Raw genomic sequence first — 21,853 nt, 5'->3', positions numbered from 1 at the left:
ATAAACATGTTTATCCGCACTCCGTAACAGATTTGGTGTGCAGGCCTCAGGACAATGTTAACCATATGTAACCAAGAAAGAGGAAAATAAATCCTGAACAGATGGGCCGCAACACCATGTAACAATGTAACAATCTTTATTAAACACTCTGTATCGACATGATAAAAATGATTTAAAAGGAAAGAAGCTGCCAAGTAGCATCACCACAATACAATAAATGTGGACAAACTTTATCAAAAATGCCTCACCACCTTAATATAAAATACGCCCTGTAAACTGTATAGATTGTCAATTGGGGAACCCAATATAGAGCAATGCCAGACCTGGGTCTCAAATCCTATAATAAAGTGCAGTTGCCTAAATAGATATAAATAGATAAACTGTGAACCATAGTGCAAGTGAGCAAATAACAGTTATATATGCTCAAGGAACATGTGTAATGATAATGACGTATGGACTGTGCATACATGGATCAGAAATACAATGGGGTGCATAATATACATACATATACCGGTCTGGACATATCAGCAGCTGCGAGGTAAGGGCGGTGGGAGGCACACAAGACGCTCCATTTATATTTATTGTATTGTGGTGATGCTGCTTGGCAGCTTTTTCCCTTTTACATGATTTTATCATGTTGATACAGAGTGTTTAATAAAGATTATTACAGTGACTACATCCACACTTAAGGCCAGGTAGTCGGCTACCTGCCGGTCCAGGCGATGGTGGAGGGTGGATCCGGAAGGGCTAAGGCGAGATGTTGGACTAAGGAATGTCCGCATGTCTGACATCACCATGAGATCGCTGGAGTGTCCTGTCCTTGCCTGCGTGGACTGGTGAGGAGGAGGGTTACTGGCAGTGGCACCTTTATTCTGTTGTGCTGTGACATCACCCTTAAAGAGAAACTCCAACCAAGAATTTAACTTTATCCCAATCAGTAGCTGATACCCCCTTTTACATGAGAAATCTATTGCTTTTCACAAACAGACCATCAGGGGGCGCTGTATGACTGATATTGTGGTGAAACCCTTCCCACAAGAAGCTCTGAGGACCGCGGTACTTTTGACAGTTTGCCACAATGTAACAAGGTTCACAGACAGGAAATAGCTGTTTACAGCTGTCTCCAACAGCCCAAACAGCTAGCAGCAGCTACATAACCTGCCCACAGTAAAAATATCAACATGTTATAAATGTCAGAATGTAAATCGGGGAGACTAAAGATTTTACAATGAGCAAACACTGACTAAATCATTTATACATAATTATTGTAAAAATGAAGCACTTTTTTATTACATTATTTTCACTGGAGTTCCTCTTTAAACTCACTGTAAAGCATAGTTGCCAGCTTGTTCTGCAAGTGCTGCATCCTTTCTGCCTTCAGGTGAGTTGGTAACATCTCCACCATTTTGTGCCTATACCGAGGGTCTAGTAGCGTGGCCACCCGGTACAGCTCATTCCCCTTGAGTTTTTTTATACAGGGGTCCCTCAACAGGTTGGACAACATGAAAGCCGCCATCTGCACAAATTTGGATGCAAATGTACTATCCATCTCCTCTTGATCTTCCTCAGTGATGTCAGGTAAGTTCTCCTCCTCCCCCCAGCCACGAAGAATACCATGGGAAAGTTGAGCAGCACAAGCCCCCTGTGACGCCTGCTGCAGTTGTTCTTCCGCCTCCTCCTCCTCCTAAAAAAAAACACCTTCTTCATCATCTGACTCCTCTTCCCCACACAACTCTTCCTCCTCCTCCCCCCTCCTCTGTGCTGCCGCAGGTGTTGAGGAAACATCTGGTTCTGAGAATTGATCCCACAACTCTTCCTCCTGTTCCCGTTCACGCTCCTCCACAGCTTGATCCACCACTCTACGCACAACACGCTCCAGGAAGAAAGCATATGGGATCAAGTCGCTGATGGCGCCTTCACTGCTACTCACCATGTTTGTCACCTCCTCAAATGGCCGCATGAGCCTGCAGGCATTTCACATGAGTGTCCAGTACTTCGGCCAGAACATCCCCATCTCCCCAGGGTGTGTCCTTCTACTGTAGTTGTAGAGATACTGGTTGACAGCTTTCTCCTGTTGTAGCAGGCGGTTAAATATAAGGAGGGTTGAATCCCAGCGAGTCGGGCTATCGCAAATCAAGCGTCTCACCGGCAAGTTCTTTCTCCGCTGAATATCGGCCAAGCGTGCCATGGCCGTGTAAGACCGCCTGAAATGCCAACACAACTTCCTGGACTGCTTCAGGACGTCCTGTAAGCCTGGGTACTTACACACAAATCTCTGAATTATTAGATTCAGCACATGTGCCATGCAGGGTACATGTGTCAACTTTCTCAAATTCAAAGCCGAAATGAGATTGCTGCCGTTGTCACACACCACATTGCCGATCTCCAGTTGGTGCGGGGTCAGCCACTGATCCACCTGTTTGTTCAGAGCAGCCAGGAGAGCTGCTCCAGTGTGACTCTCCGCTTTGAGGCAAGACATGTCTAAGATGGGATGACACCGTCGTACCTGGCATGCAGCATAGGCCCTGGGGAGCTGGGGCTGTGTAGCTGGAGAGCAGATCGCAGCACCAGTAGAGTTAAACTGCCACTCAGCCAAGGAGGAGGATGACAGCGAAAAGGATGTAGCAGGAGAAGGAGAGGAGGTGACAGGAGGCCTGCCTGCAAGCTGTGGAGGTGTCAGAACTAGGTCCACTGCAGAGCCACGTACTCCCTGCTTGCCAGCGGTCACCAGGTTGACCCAATGGGCTGTGTAAGTAATGTACCTGCCCTGACCGTGCTTGGCAGACCAGGCATCCGTGGTCAGATGGACCCTTGACCCAACGCTGTGTGCCAGAGATGACACCACTTGCCTTTCAACTTCACGGTACAATTTGGGTATCGCCTTTTTTGAGAAATAATTGCAGCCTGGTATCTTCCACTGTGGTGTCCCAATGGCCACAAATTTTCGGAAGGCTTTAGAGACCACCAGCTGTTATGGTAACAGCTGGCGAGCTAACAGTTTCGCCAAGCAAGCTGTCAGACGCTGGGCAAGGGGGTGACTGGCAGACATTGGCTTCTTCCGCTCAAAGATTTCCCTCATGGACACCTGGCTGCTGTGGGCAGAGGAGCAGGAACCGCTCAAGGTGAGAGGCGGAGTGGAGGAGAGTGGCTGTGATTGTGAAGGTGCAAGGGAGAAAGCGGCTGAAGATGATGCGCCTGAAGGAGGAAGAGGAGAAGAAGGGTGGCTTAGCTTTTGTGTGCTGCTTTTCCTCAGGAGGTCTTCCCATTGCAGTTTGTGCCTTTTCTCCATGTGCCTTCGTAAGGCAGTTGTCCCTACGCGGGTGTTGGCCTTTCCACGGCTCAATTTTTGGTGGCAGAGAGAACAGATGGCATTGCTCTGATCTGAGGCAGACACACAAAAAAATGTCCACACCGCTGAGCCCTGGGGTGTGGGCACTATGGTGACGTCAGCAGCTGACGTTGAAGGGCATGTTGGCTGGCTGTCCATAAGTGGCAAAACATGGCGCTGGACACTGTCACCAGTTGTTTCTGACAACGAGCTCCCCCTGCTTCTTTCAGGAACTCGTCTCCTCCTACTCCTCTCTGACTCCCTCTCTGAACTGTCCCCCTGTTCATCTTCTCTATTGGAAACCCACGTGACATCCGTATCATCATAATCATCATCATCATAATCATCCTCCCCAGCTTTGCTTGCATCAGACAATTCCAAAACTGCACCAACAGCAGGTACTTCATCATCCTCCTCCTCACACATTACGTACATAGTGTCGCCTAACTCAAACATATAAGGTGGTGTAACTTGCTTAGCGCCTTCATCTTGTTGTAACAATAATGGCTGTAAATCAGTTAATTCCCCACCAAATAACTCCTGTGAAGTGTCAAATGCAGGGCATGCGGTGCTTGTAGTAGCGTTAGTGGCTGTGGAAGATCAGTTGTTCTGTGTTAAATAGTCAATCACGTCCTTACAATCTTGTGAGTTGATGGGACGTGCCTGCTTCTGAGCACTGTATTTTGGTCCAGGGCCACACGTAATCACGTCAGTACAACCTCAAACAGACCTGCCGGGTGGCCTGCCTTTGGGTCTGCCTCTGCCTGTTGTTTTGTCCATATTGGGGGGGGGGGGGGGATGAAGTGAAAGGTATGCACTGACTTGACTACGACAATGTGCAGTCACACAGGTGCAGTGAAAGGTATGCAGTGACTGGTATTACAATACAATGTGCAGCTGTCACACATGTGCAGTTAACAGGTATGCACGGACTGGTATATTAAACAGCGTGCGGTCACATAGGTACTGTGAACAATTATGCAATGACTAGTATTACAAATGTGCAGCTGTTACACACACAGGTACTGTGAACAGGTATGCAGTGACTGGTATATAATATAACACTGAGTGCGGTCATGTAGGTGCACTGAACAGGTATGCAGTGACTGATATCAATACAATGTGCAGCTGTCACACACCTAGGTACCATGAACAGATGCAGTGACTGGTATACAATATAACACTGAGTGCGGTCACGTAGGTGCAATGAACAGGTATGCAGTGATTGGTATTACAAATGTGCAGCTGTCACACACACAGGTACCGTGAACAGATGCAGTGACTGGTATATAATATAACACTGCATGCGGTCATGTAGGTAGGTGCACTGAACAGGTATGCAGGGATTGGTATTACAAATGTGCAGCTGTCTCACACACACAGGTGCCGTGAACAGGTAGTCAATGAATGTGCTGTGCCTGGCAGTGGCACAGTAGGAATTCCCTAGGGGCCAAGGGCCAGCTGCGACTGACTGACAGGGCTGTATATGCAACAAGTGTCGGTGGGACACACACACACACACACACAAAAATAGATCACAAGAACAACATTAGCTCTCAAAAGAGCTGTTGAGGGGTGCTTTTTAGCAATAAGTATCAGCAAGGAGCAAGCTAACAAGCCTAACAAGAGCCTAACTGAGCTTTCCCTATGTCTCTCTGCAGCAAGCTCTCCCTTCTCTAATTACTGCAGGCACATGAGTGAGTGAAATGGCTGACGCTGTGTAATGAAACGCGGAAAAGCCGCCACGTGTACTGACAGCAAGGCGGCTGATTCCGCATCCATCGCGGCGGTTTGCACGCAGCAGCGTGCGTCTGGTGTGGCTGGGTCTGTTAGTTCACACAGATTGAGAAATACGCGCGCGTGCGCTGAGAGGCAGAGCCTTTATGACAGTCGAGGAGGGATCAGCTGACCAGGTTGGTCAGCTGACCTCAGAGCAAGTTACTATTGGTCAATCACTGATGGGTGGCGCCGGAGAGCGCTGCTCTATATATAGTTACTGCTGCTCAGGTTGTCTGCCGTTGCGAACACTTACGTGGAAGCACTCAGACCTTAGTCAGATCCTACAGTGTGTTAGAACCAGGAGGACCTGGGAATTCACACTGAGCCAGATTACTTCTGTTTATCATTGTGTTATACTTCAGACTAGTTCCAGGGTGTCGAGACCACAGACCTCACACCCAAGATTAGGGACTTTGTGTTATCATTCTGTTATACTTCAGACTAGTTCCAGGGTGTCGAGACCACGGACCTCACACCCAAGACTAGGGATACTGTGTACCATCATATTATACTCCAGACTAGTTCCAGGGTGTAGAGACCACAGACCTCACACCCAAGACTAGGCATTGTTTGATATCTGTTATGACCTACTGCTTTTCTGACTATCCCTCTGCTTACTGATTCGGTGCCTACGCATATCTGATTATCTGTTGCCAACCCTGCCTGCCTTTGGATACCGAATCAGCCTTCTGTCTCTGTACCTTGTCTGTCCGTGTGTTGCCGACCTGGCTTGCCCAACCTTGAGAGCTATCTCTCTCCTTAAGAGATAGTCTCCAGACCTGCTAGTGACATCCACCTTCAGGTGTCACTCACTCACAAGTCCTTCCTACTTTCAGCCTGGGACTCCACACCTTTGGAGGTCTCAGGCTGCTGGAAGGTTTTTGCACTTCTCAGAAGGCGGTATCGCCCATACTGCCAAAGACCACCTGCTCCTCGGGTGGTCTTACTCAAAGTCATTACTGTTGCACCAAACACTCACACTATATAGGTGTCCAGAGGTTAGTTATATATGGATTATCGGTGATTCTGCAGATCATCAATAATCGGGTATATATCTGTATTCTTGGTGATACTGCAGATCACCAATAATCAGATCCTCTCTGTGTGCTGACACCGATCGTTACACGCTGCCTGCCTTTTATAAGGGGGGGAGGGGGGCTCCAGGAGGGAGTGTAGCCTGATTGGCTACCATGTGTCTGCTGTGATGTAGAGGGTCAAAGCTGAGCCAAATGATGTAGTATAGGGGGCGAGTCAAACTTGCATATAGTTTGCGGTTCGCGAACGTGAACCACCAAAGTTCACGCGAATCGGACCATCTCTATGCACTGTATGCATGCAGTACCTACTTACTGATACTTTTTCAATTGCAGAGAGCTGGAAAGGTATTTTAAACAGAAGATGAAAAATTATCTCTTGCAAGAAAATGTAGGAGAAAAAAAAACAAACGAAATTGAATATGGGCCTTTCTCTTTATATATAATGTCATACTCTAATTCATAGGTGTCAAACACAAGGCCCGCGGGCCGAATGCGGCCCTCCTTGACATTTTATGTGGTCCTCCAGAGCTTCAAATATGCAACATAAGCAGTAAAACAACAACAGCACACGGCCTTCCCCTGCAGGAGAGCACACCAGGGACAATGTTTCTGGTTGAAATCAGTGGCGTAGCAATAGGGGTTGCAGAGGTCCCTGGGCCAGAGGGGCCCTCCCTCAACCACAGTGTTAGCTCTTTATTGGTCCTGTGCTGGTAATAATCACATCTATACAGGGGCGTAACTAGACATCACTGGGCCCCCTGCGAAACTTTGAATGGGGCCCCCCCATGAAACTTTGGATGGGGCCCCCCACCCCCCTCGCTTTCTGCATAGGAAAACTGAGGACCAATGAGTTTTCCCCATGCAGATAAAAGCACTTAGACTTAAAGTGAACCTTAAGTGTCCCAAAAAAAATGATTTTAACTCACCTGGGGCTTACCTCAGCCCCCTGCAGCTGATCGGTGCCCACGACGAGTCGCTCTGATGCTCCGGGTCCCGCTGGCGGCCACTTCCGGTTTCGCCGTCAGGACCCGTCAGGCTGGGGAACGCGGCTGATACTACGCGTTCCCAGCCAAAATAGCACCCCTATGCGGCCATATGTCCGCATACGGGTGCCTATGCGGACATATGGCCGCATAGGGGTGCTATTTTGGCTGGGAACGCGTAGTATCAGCCGCGTTCCCCAGCCTGACGGGTCCTGACGGCGAAACCGGAAGTGGCCGCCAGCGGGACCCGGAGCATCAGAGCGACTCGTCGTGGGCACCGATCAGCTGCAGGGGGCTGAGGTAAGCCCCAGGTGAGTAAAACTCATTTTTTTTTGGACACTTAAGGTTCACTTTAAAGGAAACATCAGGCAATCTATGCTACCCCTAGATCTACTTACCCGGGTCTTCCTCCAGCCCCTTGCAGCCGACAAATCCCTCGTTGCAGCTCTGCTCCCAGTACATACATACACACACAGCCGTATTATTTTACCTAATGAGAGCACATGCTATATGGAGGAACAACTATGACATGCTGAACGTAAGATATAGTATTTACTGTAACTTTGGCAAAACATTCAGAGTGTTACTGATTGGTACTGTTATTACAAGAACTTGGACTCAGTATGAGACAAAAAGCTCTCAATGAAGCAGCAACAGTAAGACATCAATCTCCACTCCATTGTGTTGTAAAAGTAATCAGAGGCCATAAGGTCATTAGCCTGTGTGTGATAAGAATCTAGGAATCCTTTCGGAGTGATTGCTGAAAAGGGAAAGTCTACAACTTTTTTTTCAAAATGTGACTCCTTTGTTTGTAAGGTTGTACATGCAGTCAAAAGAACTTTGCAGCAGTGAGAGACAGATGTTTTTTACAAGCCATAGGGAGCAGGGACAGTGTACACATTCCAAAGTGTGTATGAGTCCTTATCTGTGTGGTGGACACATGGAGTCAATATAACAATGGTGTGAGAGTTTTTCTCTCCATGCCCTTAGCTGTCAGTCTCTCAAACTTTTCCCCCCACGGGCCCCCTGTGGCTTCTGGGCCCCCCTGCGGAGGCATCCCTTGCAGGGTCTATTGTTATGCCCCTGCATCTATAGATACTTTGAATAGTAGTAAGCATGAACAGGGGAGGGGGCGAGGGGCAATGTAAAACTCGCACTGGTGCCCATAGCTCCTTAGCAACACCACTGGTTGAAATATTGTCAATTTCAGCCGGGGTTCAGCAACAACCCACGGGAACCCTCAGCGAGTTACCATGGGGCCTCCTCTTGGGAACAAACACCCTTGTGTGACAAGTAACCCCCCCCCTCCCCAAAAAAAAAGACTATGGAGATGAAGACTAGCATCGTGCCTTGGACTCCACTGCGCTACTCTGCAGAAGGGGGAGGAGCTGCCCCCCCCCCCCCCCCCCCATGTTCGCTATAGTTACACCATTTAGTTTGAGACTGTTAAATGTTATATCTTAATAGATAGTTTGGCCCGCGGCTTAGACTATGTTTTTTATTTTGGCCCCTTACATGATTGAGTTTGCTTTCTTAAAACAAGGTGGAGTTTGACCCCCCTGCTCTAGTATGACACTATGCTGCAGGCTGTTGGTGTGGCGAGATGCAGACAGATCAGGACTCCGCCAGTCTCTGCTGCGCGGATGAGGATGGGCTCATCAATCATCCCTGCGCATACAATGGGATGGTACAAAGGTTGGCAGTAAATTCCAGAGCTCTGTATACAATCAGTGCAGGTGAATACCTGCCACTGCTGCAGCAATAAAGTGATTTACTTCTCTTTCATATCGCTTAACATATATCAGTAATCAGACAGTGAGATGCTGTTAACGATAGGTAACACCTCCACCCCCCTCCCTCCCTCCAGGAGAACAAACCTCTTCTAAAGAGCACAGCAGCCCAACTCACATATGTACACTCAGGGCCGGCCCGCTCATGAGGCGGGGTGAAACTTTTGCCTCAGGCGGCAAACTTCTAGGGGCGGCATCCGCCCGTCCGTGGGTGCGGGGGGGGGGGGGGGGGCTAGCCGCCGAGCTGGAGGGGTAGCGGGCAGGACGGGGGTATTGGGCCTAGCGGTGGGAAGGGGGGTCGGACCCCCCCTCCCTCGCCTGGGTCCCCATCGCGGGGGATCACTGACCTCTTCCTCGTTCCAGCGTGCGCTCCACTGACGTCACTTCCTGCAACGCCGCCCACTGTATTGTACGTGGCCGGCGTTGCAGGAAGTGACATCAGTGGAGCACACGTTGGAACGAGGAAGGTGAGTGATCCTCCGCCCGTGCCTCTTACTGTCGGCTGGACAGCTGCTTACTCGCTATTTAAAGCTGGAGGGGATCGCAGATCGGGGGACCCAGGCAAGGGAGGGGGGCCCAATACCCCCATACTGCCCGCTACCCCTCCAGCTCGGCGGCCCCCCACGGGGGGGGGGGGGGGGGGGTGTGACAATTTCTTAAAAATTTGCCTCAGGCGGCAAAAAGTCCAGGGCCGGCCCTGTACACTGATGGGACACCCGCTATGGTGATATACGCAGTGAAGATGTCTGCTGATATACAGGCAATTATCACTTTGCTTGAATCTCACGCGCCCGATTGTGAACCAGCCCAAAGCCTCCTCCTCAGAGTGCAGCGGGGATCCTGATTCCTTACTGGTTGCAGTGGCCAAATCTCCAGAAATGAGGGGAGGAAGGGCAGCTTCCCGAGATAATCTCTATGCTGACCTGCCCCTAAGCGATGACAGGGAGTAGAGACTTTGCAGCCTGCTTCCACCTCTGTCTGTGTGCAGGCAGCAGCAACATTCACAATGGCAGGGTGTCGTGTTCCCCTTGATCACTAGGTGGCGCTCATCAGCCTATGTGACCTATGCCTAGAAACAGCACTGCATCAGGGCATTCAAAACTAATGTATCTCTTTGCAAAGGAACATTCTATGACTTTGTTGCAGTTACTGACAGGCTATTGGCAGTAGCAGTATCTTGTCAAGCACAAGAGATCAATTTTAAGTTTTAATAAAGAGTTGAACTATCCCTTGGCGCTGTCCTCCGCCTCCAGGATCTTCCGTAAGGGCTACCGGTATCTTTGGCCAGTCAGGACTTACCACGCATGCACGGTCCAGCCACGTGTGCCCGCCCCACCATGCTCCTGTTGCCGGCGCGGGAGCAAGACCGTGGGTGCACTGCATATGTGCAGACTGGCCTTGACTGGCCAAATATACCGGGAGTTCTTACAGAAGATCCAGGAGGGGGAGGACGGTGTCAAGGGAGCGATCAGGCCGGAGGGGGCTGGAAGAGCCCTTAGGTGTGTATGAATTTTTTTTTTCTTTTCCCCTCAGGTACACTCTAGAAACAGTGATGGCTAACCTTGGCACTCCAGCTGTGGTGGAACTACAAGTCCCATGAGGCATTGAAATACTGTCATCATTGAAATGACAGCTCTAAGCATAACTCGGGGAGGCAGAGGCATGATGGAATGTGTAGTTTTGTCACAGCTGGAGTGCCATCAAAAAAAATAAAACTCAAAATAAACATACACACACGTCATACTTACCTCCCGTGTAGTCTACGTATCAACTTCTTTCTCAAAAGAGGGGGTTTCGGCGCACGGAGCTCACCGCCGGACGGCGAAACCAGGCACGCCATAGCAGCAATGTAATGCTGTACGGGGTGAGTAATGGTAATTCGGGGCTCCGGCAGTTGCCAGATCGCAAATTACATCTCCCTCCAAGTTGGGACGACTCGGAGGGGTAATAGTATTTAGCGCTGCCGGGGAGTTTTGCGATAGCAGGAAGAGTCGTCATTCGGCTCTCCCAGCGCCCAACTCACTCACGGCCTCTTTCTCCTCTCCTGAGTCCCGCATCCCGTTTGTCCACTGTGACCGATGGAATTCTCTGTCTTCCATTTTAAAAAATGGTGACCCTGTGAGAGCTTCCTGGTCAGCACACTGTTAAACTGTAATATCGCCCACTTGAGCCACAGGGAAACATGGACATTACCTTGCACATCAGTTATCCTTTTAGTTGTAACTGACAACACCTGGTATATAACTGACAGCAACTAATATACAGTATTTCAGTTCTGTCAAAATTTTGTCAGAACTGGAAGGAATGTTGGAAGGAGATGGTGAGCTTTTGAGAGGAACTGACGCCGAGGTAAGTATGTAATATTCATTTGCAGGTACATCCTGTGTTTATTTTTAAATAATTTTACTCGGTTCAGGTTTACATTAAATTAAGAGTTGAACTGTTGCTTAAAGGGGAACTGAAGTAAGGTATACGGAGGCTGCCATATTTATTTCCTTTTAATCAATACCAGTTGCCTGGCAGCCCTGCTGGACTATTTCTCTGCAGTAGTATCTGAATAACACCAGAAACAAGCATGCAGCTAGTCTTGTCAGATCTGACTTTAAAGTCTGAAACCTCGGATCTTCTGCATGCTTGTTCAGGGGCTATGGCTAATAGTATTAGAGGCAGAGGATCAGCAGGGCTGCCAGGCAACTGGTATTGCTTAAAAAGAAATAAACATGGCAGCCTCCATATACCTCTCTCTTCAGTTCCCCTTTAAAGAAGTGACAGAACCTTTTTCTAGAACTCCAAAATACATCCTGCGAAAACGTTATTTTTATTTTTATGAGCATTATTATTGCCTTATTAGTTAGATTGGTAAATATTGCACTGATGCAGCTGTGCGTTTGCCCATGTGTTTGCAGGGTGATTTCCTGAGCACTATCTGATGTGCAGCGAGATAAGGGATATACTCAGTGTACATGTACACAAAACACAGATGCGTCTTCAGCGGAAACCTCCATATCACAAGTCATGCTACTTCCTGGCAGATGACGGCGATCACTATCCGCTGTCACCAGCAGCTATGTGTCCTGCGTGTATGTGCTACTTTATTGTGTGTATTATTGCTTATATTGCTGTTTGTTCCCACCTGCAGTCAGCCTTGGATTATATTTCACTTCTCAAGATAATCTTCTATAACCACTTGACTACTACAGGTGGTGTTCCCCTAATAAACCAGAGCAATTTTCACATTTCAGCACTCCTCCCTTCGTTATTCATTCGCTAATATCTTTATCACTACTTATCACACCAAAATGATCTATATCTTTTTTTTTTTTTTTTTTTCACCAACAATTTGGGTGGTATTTTTTGCCAATAATTATTGTATTATATATGCATTTTAATGGGAATAATAAGAAAATAATTAAGAAAATAATTATTTCTCAATTTTCAGCTATTATAGTTTTTAAATAAAACATGCTGCTGTGGATAAAACCCACATATTGTATTTGCCCCTTTGTCTCAGCTATTACAACATTTAAATTATGTCCATAGTACAATCTTTGGCAACAATATTTTATTTTGAAATAAAGGTGTATTTTTTTCAGTTTCGTTGCTCGTTTACATTATCACTAATTAAAAGCCCATGTTTGCAAAAATAACAGTAATATACGCTCATGACATACATATTTAAAAAGTTAAGTCCCTAAGGCAACTATTTTTTATGTATTTTTTTTAAAGGTCACTTTTTTACATGTATTTTATTTTGACAACTATGGGGGGGGGGGGGGGAGGTAAGGGGTTAATTAACCGCTTTCGGACCAATGCTGTTGAAATCTACATCCTGCTGGTGGCTGTATGGCTCTGACAGGATGTAGATTTCAACACTGATGGACAGGGTCAGGAGCCAATGAGAGCAGCTCCTGTCCTACTCACACAGCTCTGCCGGCAGAGAGAGGGACCTGCGGCAATGGGAGAGCGGCGTGACCGTCGAGAGCGGTGGATCAGTGCTGCGAATCATCAATAAGGTCCGTTTTATGCTGTTTTATGCCGTTTTGTGGTACCAGCAGTCTCTGGTCCTTAAGGGGCCAGAGATTGCTGGTACAGAAATAGTTAATGGGGTATTTATTTTTATTTAATTATTATTTAATTTAGTGTATGTAGGTATCTTTTTTTTTACTTTTTTGGCGACTAGACTTTTTTCAAATGTCATTTTATTTTTAACGTGTTACATTTTGGCAACTATGGGGGGGTTGGGCATGGGGTTAATTTGGGATTTATTTATTTTTATTTTATTTAATGTATGTATGTGTCTTTTTTTACTTTTCGGCCACTAGACTTTACTCCTGTTTACTGTGAACAGTACACAAGAAGTGTTCTGTGCAAGTTTTTACTTTCACTTTGTCAATGACCACTGGCATCCACTGATCTCGCTAATCATTGATCACAGGCACTTTGTTCGGTGAATGGGAACATGTGTTCAGTGTACAGTGTACTGGCGGCAATGAGAATGCACTCGGGAGCACGCGCAGGAGCATGCGCGGCGGGTGATCACGGTGTGGTACGTATATCTACGCCCCTGGAGCTAGGATGAAGTGTGAAGGGGCGTAGATATACTGTACTCTGTCCCATAACTGGTTAAGGAGGTCATATACATATACTGTGGTGAGTGTTGCATGCTCAGCTGTCACCACTCCTAACCTCCTCCTGTGCCCTGTGGCTTTTTTAATTGCCCCCGGGGGCGCCTGTACCAGGTGACACCAGTGCATGGACTGATGTCACTGCTTGCACTGGTGTCACCTGGTACAGGCGCAGAACTACTGCACCTGCGCAGTATGCTCCTGTCCACATGGCGGTGATTGACAGCGCCGCTCACGCAGGCGCAGTACAGGCCAATGTCATCACTTTGGACCGGAAAGGAGGCGAACGGCTGCGGGGAGAGCTGCGGCGAGGGACATGCTGGGAGCTTGGGGCTGGACGAAGCCCCGGGTAAGTAGCCCTTATTTTACTCCTGATGCCTGATAACTCCTTTAAGTTGATATATTTCTTATTTTAAAATGTTAATATGAAGAAAAATGAACCAAGATAGAGAGGACAGTGTGATTTGAATTATAAAATAACATATTTTCTTTATGAAATCTTTATGGTATGTGTGACTAGGGGTGTGTCGGGCGTGGTTAGGGGGTATGGCTTAAGTGTCCCTCTTTCTTGGGCCTATTTCCACTACAAGCGAATTCTGGACGCAGAACTGGGAAGATTGAAAATATTTGGGACTCTGCGAAGGTTAGCTATTTTTCTAGTGGCTCTCACACGCTCTACTTATAGCTAATGCTGAAAAGCAACAGTAATGCAATTACAGGATATTAAGCTAAGTGATCTACACCGCACTGTTTTGATGAGTCAGATCGTTTTGAATTGTTTAGTTTATATCAATAAATGCTTGGAAATATAAAAAATAAGGAGTGTGAGTCAGCCAGTACCTACCTCCTGATGGTAAACAGCCCCCATCTCACCAAAAACATGAATGAAGGAGGAACTGTAGTGAAAATAATGTAATGAATAAAATTGATTTTTTTTAATACTCATTTATACATTTTTATTCAGTGTCTGCCCAGTGCTTGTTTACTGAGAGTTCTTATATATATACCCAGTCTCCCAGAATGCTCGGGGGTTGGGGGAGGAGGGCTGTAACTCTTTATTGCTTGCCGTATGGCTCCTGTCATGTTGAAGGAAGGCGTCTCCCCTATTGCCTGTACTCTGGCTCCTGTGTTGTTGATATCAGTAGAATGTGTCTCGCCTATTGCTTGCCGTACGGCTCCTGTCATTTTTCTGTCAGCTCGATTAGCATGGCTTAGCAATCCTAGTGTCCCTTGGCCTGCCTTACCTACTGAATGTACATTACAACCCAGCCTGTCTGACTATTCTTGACCTGTGCTCCTTATTTGACCTTGGCTAGGGACCTTGTTTGTCTGCTCTCCCCCTGTCCTTGACCTTTGGCTTGTTACCCCACTATTCTAATTTGCCACCTGGCCTTGACCCCCTGCCTGTTTACAATTTCAAGATTGTACTTATGTACTTCACATCACTGTGTCTTCTATCCTCTCTTCTCACTGGTAGTTGGATCCAGTATGCTTTGGAGAGCATACACTTACCGCGTCCGCAAGTAGCAGTAAGCAGGACCTGTGCCAGCCTCATACCAGCTTCCAGTGCTGGGCAGTGTAGCCTTTGCCTTGGCAAAATAGATCTTTGCCTACTACGGCTCCTGGTGCAGGTCACATGACATGTATCAGGAATGCTATAAGCTGCTGCACATTGTGTGGATCTGAAGAGGAAAGAGGACTACAAGGTGCTGGAGAATGTAAAGCTCCATTGTGCTACTGTTGCAAACTGATGGGATGGGGAGAGAAGTTGGCTGCCCTGCAGTGGAGGGGGGTTATTGGTGTGCTGCTGGAAAAGCCCCCCTTACCCCCCCCGGTATGGATGGCCATACAACTGTGATAGCACCACATTCAGTTCAATCATTCTCATGAATGACAGCACCACCACAGCCAAATAAACCATTCATAAACAAATCTTTCTGATCGGTCCCATACTTACTGTGAAGCAGGACAATGGCTTTCAAAGTGCAGCCAGGATCATAAAGAACTATCTTCAGTCAAAAGAAGAACAAAGTTCATTTCTTAGATTTCCAGTCACTATTTCCATAATAATAATCATTCTTATTAAAGAGAATCTGTACTATCCGATTTAAAATAAAAAACCTTTTAAAAAGCCGTTTCCGCTGCTCCCCGCCGCGATCACCAGTTTTAGGCAGTGTTTACAAACAAACAACATGGCCGCTAACCAGGAAGTGATGTTTGTGTGTGTGTGTGTGTATATACACACACACACACACACACACACCTACTCTAATATATCATGTTACAGTATACTACAGGTTTTTATTACATAGTGAGTTATCTGCACTCCAGTCTGGGATTCCCGCAGTTTCTCAGCATGTGACAGGCAGCTCCTTCCCCCTTCAGCCTCACAAACTGCATCACAGACAAGCTGAAACTGAGAGCAGAGAGTGAGGAATAAACAAAGCACACAGAGCCTGCAGGGGGCGTGCATAACTTGTATTCATTTCAACAGATGCAGCCCATTCCTCCCTGGGTCGACAAAGCTTGACAAAGATTAGATATATTATGCTTGGTACACAGGTTACGTTTTTCCGCTCGATAGATGGATCCGATGGATAATTCCCGACACGTCCGATATTCCAGAAAAAACAACAAAAATTGAGCACAGTAATAAACAAACCAAAATCCATGTCAGTGAACGAAACGGCCACGACATACCCAAATCAATGTCAAGAAACAACCATCTCCATCAATGTCAAAAGTTTATTAAGTAATGAACAAATAAAAACAAATTAAAAACACAGAGTGGGACCTACAAAGTGCAGTAAATGTAACTAATATAATGTACAGTATATACCACAGGGTCAGAGGAACGATTCCTCATAATAAACAGTGTCAACAACTAAATCCTCACGGGCTGCAAAGGAGAGAAAGCATGATGCATTAAATGTGCAAACAGCCTAACATATAAATGACCACATCTCCAAAGCTGCAGTAATCCAGTGAACACTTACCCTGGGAAAGATGTTGTACACACAGCGAGGCCCAACTCTGCCTATCTAACGCGTGTCGGACGGCAGTCCTTCATCGGAGATGTATTCCTTCTGTGCTCAATTTCTCATAGAAGTGAATGAAAAAGATAAGAAAACGAGCGGAAGATTAGAGAGTCGAGCACAGATTCGAGCGCAGAATCGAGTGGAAGAAACGATCGGGTGGAAAATCGACCGGAAAAACGTATCGTGTGTACCAAGCATTACAGAGACAGTGCGACTAGAAAAGGCTGCAGTAATCCTCCAGACCACATTAGAACAGGTATAGGAACTTATAGGATAGAAGAAATAAGGCTGAAAATGTTGTTACAGAGTCTCTGCCCACACAAACCAGTTACTCTTTTTTTGACCCTCTGGATGTTATCAGAACTTAAAGCACACCTGAACTGGGACGACTGGACAGTTCAGGGAGGCACATGGAAAGGATCGCACATGCACAGGAGCCCACGATCAAGCCGGGTGGCAGATTTTCTGAGTGGGACAGCGGCTCAATGGAGGGGACCCTGAAGACACTCAGGGGCCTCAAAGACTATGCCGACTGGAAGATGGTCACGGTGGCATATTGGTTAGCGCTCTCGCCTTGCAGCCTTGGATCCCCGGTTCAAATCCCAGCCAGGACACTATCTGCATAGAGTTTGTATGTTCTCCCCGTGTCTGTGTGGGTTTCCTCTGGGCACTTCAGTTTCCTCCCACATCCCAATAACATACAGATAAGTTAATTGGCTTCCCCCTAAATTCGCCTTAGACTATGATTACATGCACTACATGATACATACATAGACATATGACTATGGTAGGGATTAGATTGTGAGCCCATCTGAGGGACATTTAGTGACAAGACAATATACTCTGTACAGCCCTGCGTAATATGTCGGTGCTATACAAATGCTTAAATAAATACATTTAGCTGCAAGGAAATGTGGGCATCAGTATGCCGCTAAGGTAATTTACCTGCTGCAACAAAAATGCTGGCGCATATGTTTAAATGTGGGTACCGCGCTCATTCAAATATCGGTATTGGGGGAAGTGGATGCTTACCCTTCACTAGGTAAGACTGGGGGGGGGGGGGGGAGGGGTTTAGGTGTGTGTGGGGGGGGGAGGACTAAAGGGTTAGGCGGGGGAATCTTAAGGGTTAGGTCCCAGTTCAGGCGTGTTTTAAAGGGAACCTAATCGGAGAGGTGTATGGAGGCTGCCATATTTATTTCCTTTTAAGCAATACCAGTAGCCTGGCTGTCCTGCTGATCCCCTGCCTCTAATACTTTTAGCAATAGGCCCTGAACAAGCATGGAGGAGATCTCTGACATTGTCAAATCTTGACAAGATTAACTGCATGCGTGTTTCTGGTGTGATTCAGACACTACTGCGGCCAAATAGATCAGCAACTGGTATTGTTTAAAAGGAAACAAGTATGGCAGCCTCCATAGTCTTCTCACATCAGGCTCCCTTTAACCACTTCCCTACCACAGGTTATTTCCCCTTAAAAAACACAGCAATTTTCACATTTCACACTCCTCCCATTCATTCGTCAATAACTTTACTACTACTCATCACACCAAAATGGTCAGTATCTTGTTTCTTTTTCAGGACAAACTAGCCTTTGGATGGTAATTTTTGCTAAGAATTATTGTATTTTGTATGCATTTTAAAGGCAATTACAAGGACAAAAAAACATTATTTCACAGTTTTCAGCCATGAAAGTTTGAAAATAAAAAGTGGTACTCTAGATAAAACTCACACATTGGCCTCAATTCACTAAGCTTATCTCCTGTCTTTAATAACGTTTCTAGGCCTCGATTCACAAAGCGGTGATAACCCAGTTATCACGCCTAAAAGACTTTAGGCGTGATGACCTTTTCACCACTGAGTTATCACCGATTTTTCCTGCTCTTCGCGCGCGCAAAGTCCCATAGGGCTTAATGGGAGCTTCGCGCGAAGCGTCGGGTGTTGCGCGCGCACTTACGCGTACGCGCGGGAACTTCGCGCGAGTTTCTTCTTATCATGCCTAAAGTGACTTTAGGCGTGATAAGGGCCTTTTCACCATGGTGCTAACACTTTGCACCGCTTTGTGAATCGAGCCCCTAGAGTGGTCACCATAGTGATGAGGCATGTAGTATTCAGGAAACATTTTACCTCAGGCAAACCTAAAGTTAATTCTTCTGTCTTTAAGTTAACTCTTCAATCCTTAAAATAACTCCACAGTTAAAGACAGGCTGTTTATTAACTGCGTGTGAAAATAACTACAGAGGAGGTAAATTAACTACAGAGGAGGTAAATAAACTACAGAGGAGGTAACTTAAGGAATGAAGGGATAAGATAACTCTTACTGTGCGGTGGTACGTTTTCTCTTGCCTTATTATCTCCAGCATGATCTTAGTGAATTAAGGCCATTGTATTTGTTGTTTGTTTTCACACTGTACAGTATTTATGATTACATGGCGTACGTATGTGTACGCCGCTGGTGAGCTGTGCCGAAAAGACTGCCCACCCTACTGCCACTGAAATCCGCGGCGGCGCAAAATACTATCCTGCCTTCGAGTCATTGCAGCTCGGAGGGAGGTGTAATTTGGGGTCCAGCAATCGCCGGAGCCATGAATTACCCTTAGGCTCAACACACACCATACAATCTTGGTTGTTCAATCTTACCACTTTCATGTAGTATAAGAGCTTATCCAATCAATCTTTCAAGGTATTTTCAATCTTTTGGCCCTTATACTACATAGATTTGGTAAATCTGTACAACCAAGATTGTATGGTGTGTGTTGAGCTTTACACACGCCACGCAGTATAACATTACTGCTATGAGGAACCTAGTTTCGGCGCTTGGCGCTCACATTCTATTCTCTTGCTTCACACGGTTAAAATAATACCATACACACAAAATCAGATAGCTGTTTAGGCACACAGCAGACTATAAACCATGAGCAGCAGCAATGGCTTTTTCAAGGCCGTTTTTTTTTTTTTTTTTTTTTTTAACCAAATGTAACAATGTTATTCTTTCTTATCAAAGCCCCGGGAGTGTGAGAACATTAAATAAAAGCCACAAATGTTACTATTCTGAAAACTAAAGATCCAGGCCTACTCAGATATTGCTATTTAGTAACATTTGGACTAAGGACAGTTTTTTCTGTGCATTTTCTGCGCAGGAAAACTGAAAACCAATGTTAATCAATAGGCTGTTTACACTTGAGGGCTCTTTTCCACTATGAAATGCGATCGCGATTGCGATCGCGATTCCGATCGCGATCGCAATCGCGTTTCAATTTCCACCCTGCGATTGCGATTGTGATTGAGCTACTATACTCATTATAGTACAGCTCAATCGCATACAAAACGCGGCAGAACTACGATTGCGATTTGACCAAAATCGCATCGCAATCGGATCGCACTAATGGAAATTGCTGCTGCAGTTTCCATTAGTTTAATGTACCTTGCGATTTGCGATCAGAAGCTAATCGCAAATCGCAGGCTAGTGGAAAAAGGCCCTAAATGTGTTTTTCACATGCAGAAAAACAATTGACAGCAAAGCAGCACTGTAAACTCATATAGAAAAACCGAAGCAGAAAACTAATAGACTAAACTAATAAGAAATAGAAATCACTGGGCTCCCTGCGAAAATTTGGATGGGGCCCCCCAGGTATAGGTGCCTAACCAGGTGGTATTGGCGCACGAAACTTACCACGGGGTGCCCCAGTACAGATAGCCAGGTATAGGTGCCCCCAGTATAGCCAGGTATAGATGCCCCCAGTATAGTCAGGTATAGGTGCCCCCAGTATAGCCAGGTATAGGTGCCCCCAGTAGTCAGGTATAGATGCCCCAAGTATAGCCAGGTATAGATGCCCCCAGTATAGTCAGGTATAGGTGCCCCAAGTATAGCCAGGTATAGATGCCCCCAGTATATCCAGGTATAGGTGCCCCCAGTATAGTCAGGTATAGGTGCCCCAAGTATAGCCAAGTATAAACTAGGAGAAGGGTAGGGTCCTACCCTTCTCCCAGTTTATCCTACCCCTGTCTAGGGGAGTGCACACTTGGAAGGCCTTTCCAGTGGCATACTTTTCTTTTGGAGCTGCGACCAACCATACTGCTAGAAGCAAGGCCGAGTGAGGACGGTACTTCCTCACATGCGATCAAAAGTGGTTGCATATATATAGCAACCCAAACTTTGTGAGTATATTTCCTCCTATCTGCACATATATTCTGGTGTCCCTTTGATAATACACCAGATCGGGCTCCCGGTCTCTCTGTGTCTTTTTTGTCGTTTACAAAGAACCCACTCTATAGCCAAGTATAGGTGCCCCCAGTATAGCCAAGTATAGGTGCCCCCAGTATAGTCAGGTATAGGTGCCCCAAGTATAGCCAAGTATAGGTGCCCCCAGTATAGTCAGGTATAGGTGCCCCAAGTATAGGTGCCCCCAGTATAGTCAGGTATAGGTGCCCCAAGTATAGCCAAGTATAGGTGCCCCCAGTATAGCCAAGTATAGGTGCCCCCAATATAGCCAGGTATAGGTGCCCCCAGTATAGTCAGGTATAGGTGCCCCAAGTATAACCAAGTATAGGTGCCCCAAGTATAGCCAAGTATAGGTGCCCCCAGTATAGCCAAGTATAGGTGCCCCCAGTATAGCCAGGTATTAGTGCCCCCAGTATACGAGGTATAGGTACCCTCAATATAGCCAGGTATAGGTGCCTTCCACATAGCCAGGTATACTGTAGGCGTCCTCCGTATAGCCAGCCATGGGTGCCCACAGTATAGCGAGGCATAGGTGCCCTCAGTATAGCCAGGCATGGGTGCCCACAGTATGGCCTGGTATGGGTGCCCACTGTGTAGCCAGTTAGGTGCCCTCACGGTCGCAGCGCATGGGGGAGAGCATTGGCCACCCACAGCGGCGGGAAAGGGGGCCCCCTCCGCCCCCCCCCCCCCCCCCCCTCGGGCTCTCCCTTCAGCTCTCCACATTAATTGGAGGATCCTGACAAATACTTTGAGGACTAGGGACAGGGAGGAACCCAGAGGACAACAAGCTGCACCAGGCATACGTATATGCGCGCTGCTGGTGAGCTGAATGGCAGCTCATCCTGCTGCGGCTCAAATCCCCGTCAGCCTAAAATACTATTTCCCCTCCGAGCCATTACAACTTGGAGGGAGATGTGATTCAGGGTCCGGCAATCGCCAGAGCTCCGCATTACCCTTACGTGCCCTGCACAGTATAACATTACTGCTAAGGGGCGACTAGTTTTGGCACTTGGCATCGAAACCATCTGCTTTGCGCATCAGGACATTGAGGAAG

The sequence above is a fragment of the Hyperolius riggenbachi genome, chromosome 6 (genome assembly GCF_040937935.1).
Source record: "Hyperolius riggenbachi isolate aHypRig1 chromosome 6, aHypRig1.pri, whole genome shotgun sequence".
In the NCBI taxonomy this organism is placed as follows: domain Eukaryota; kingdom Metazoa; phylum Chordata; class Amphibia; order Anura; family Hyperoliidae; genus Hyperolius; species Hyperolius riggenbachi.
This window is presented reverse-complemented; position numbering follows the sequence as displayed.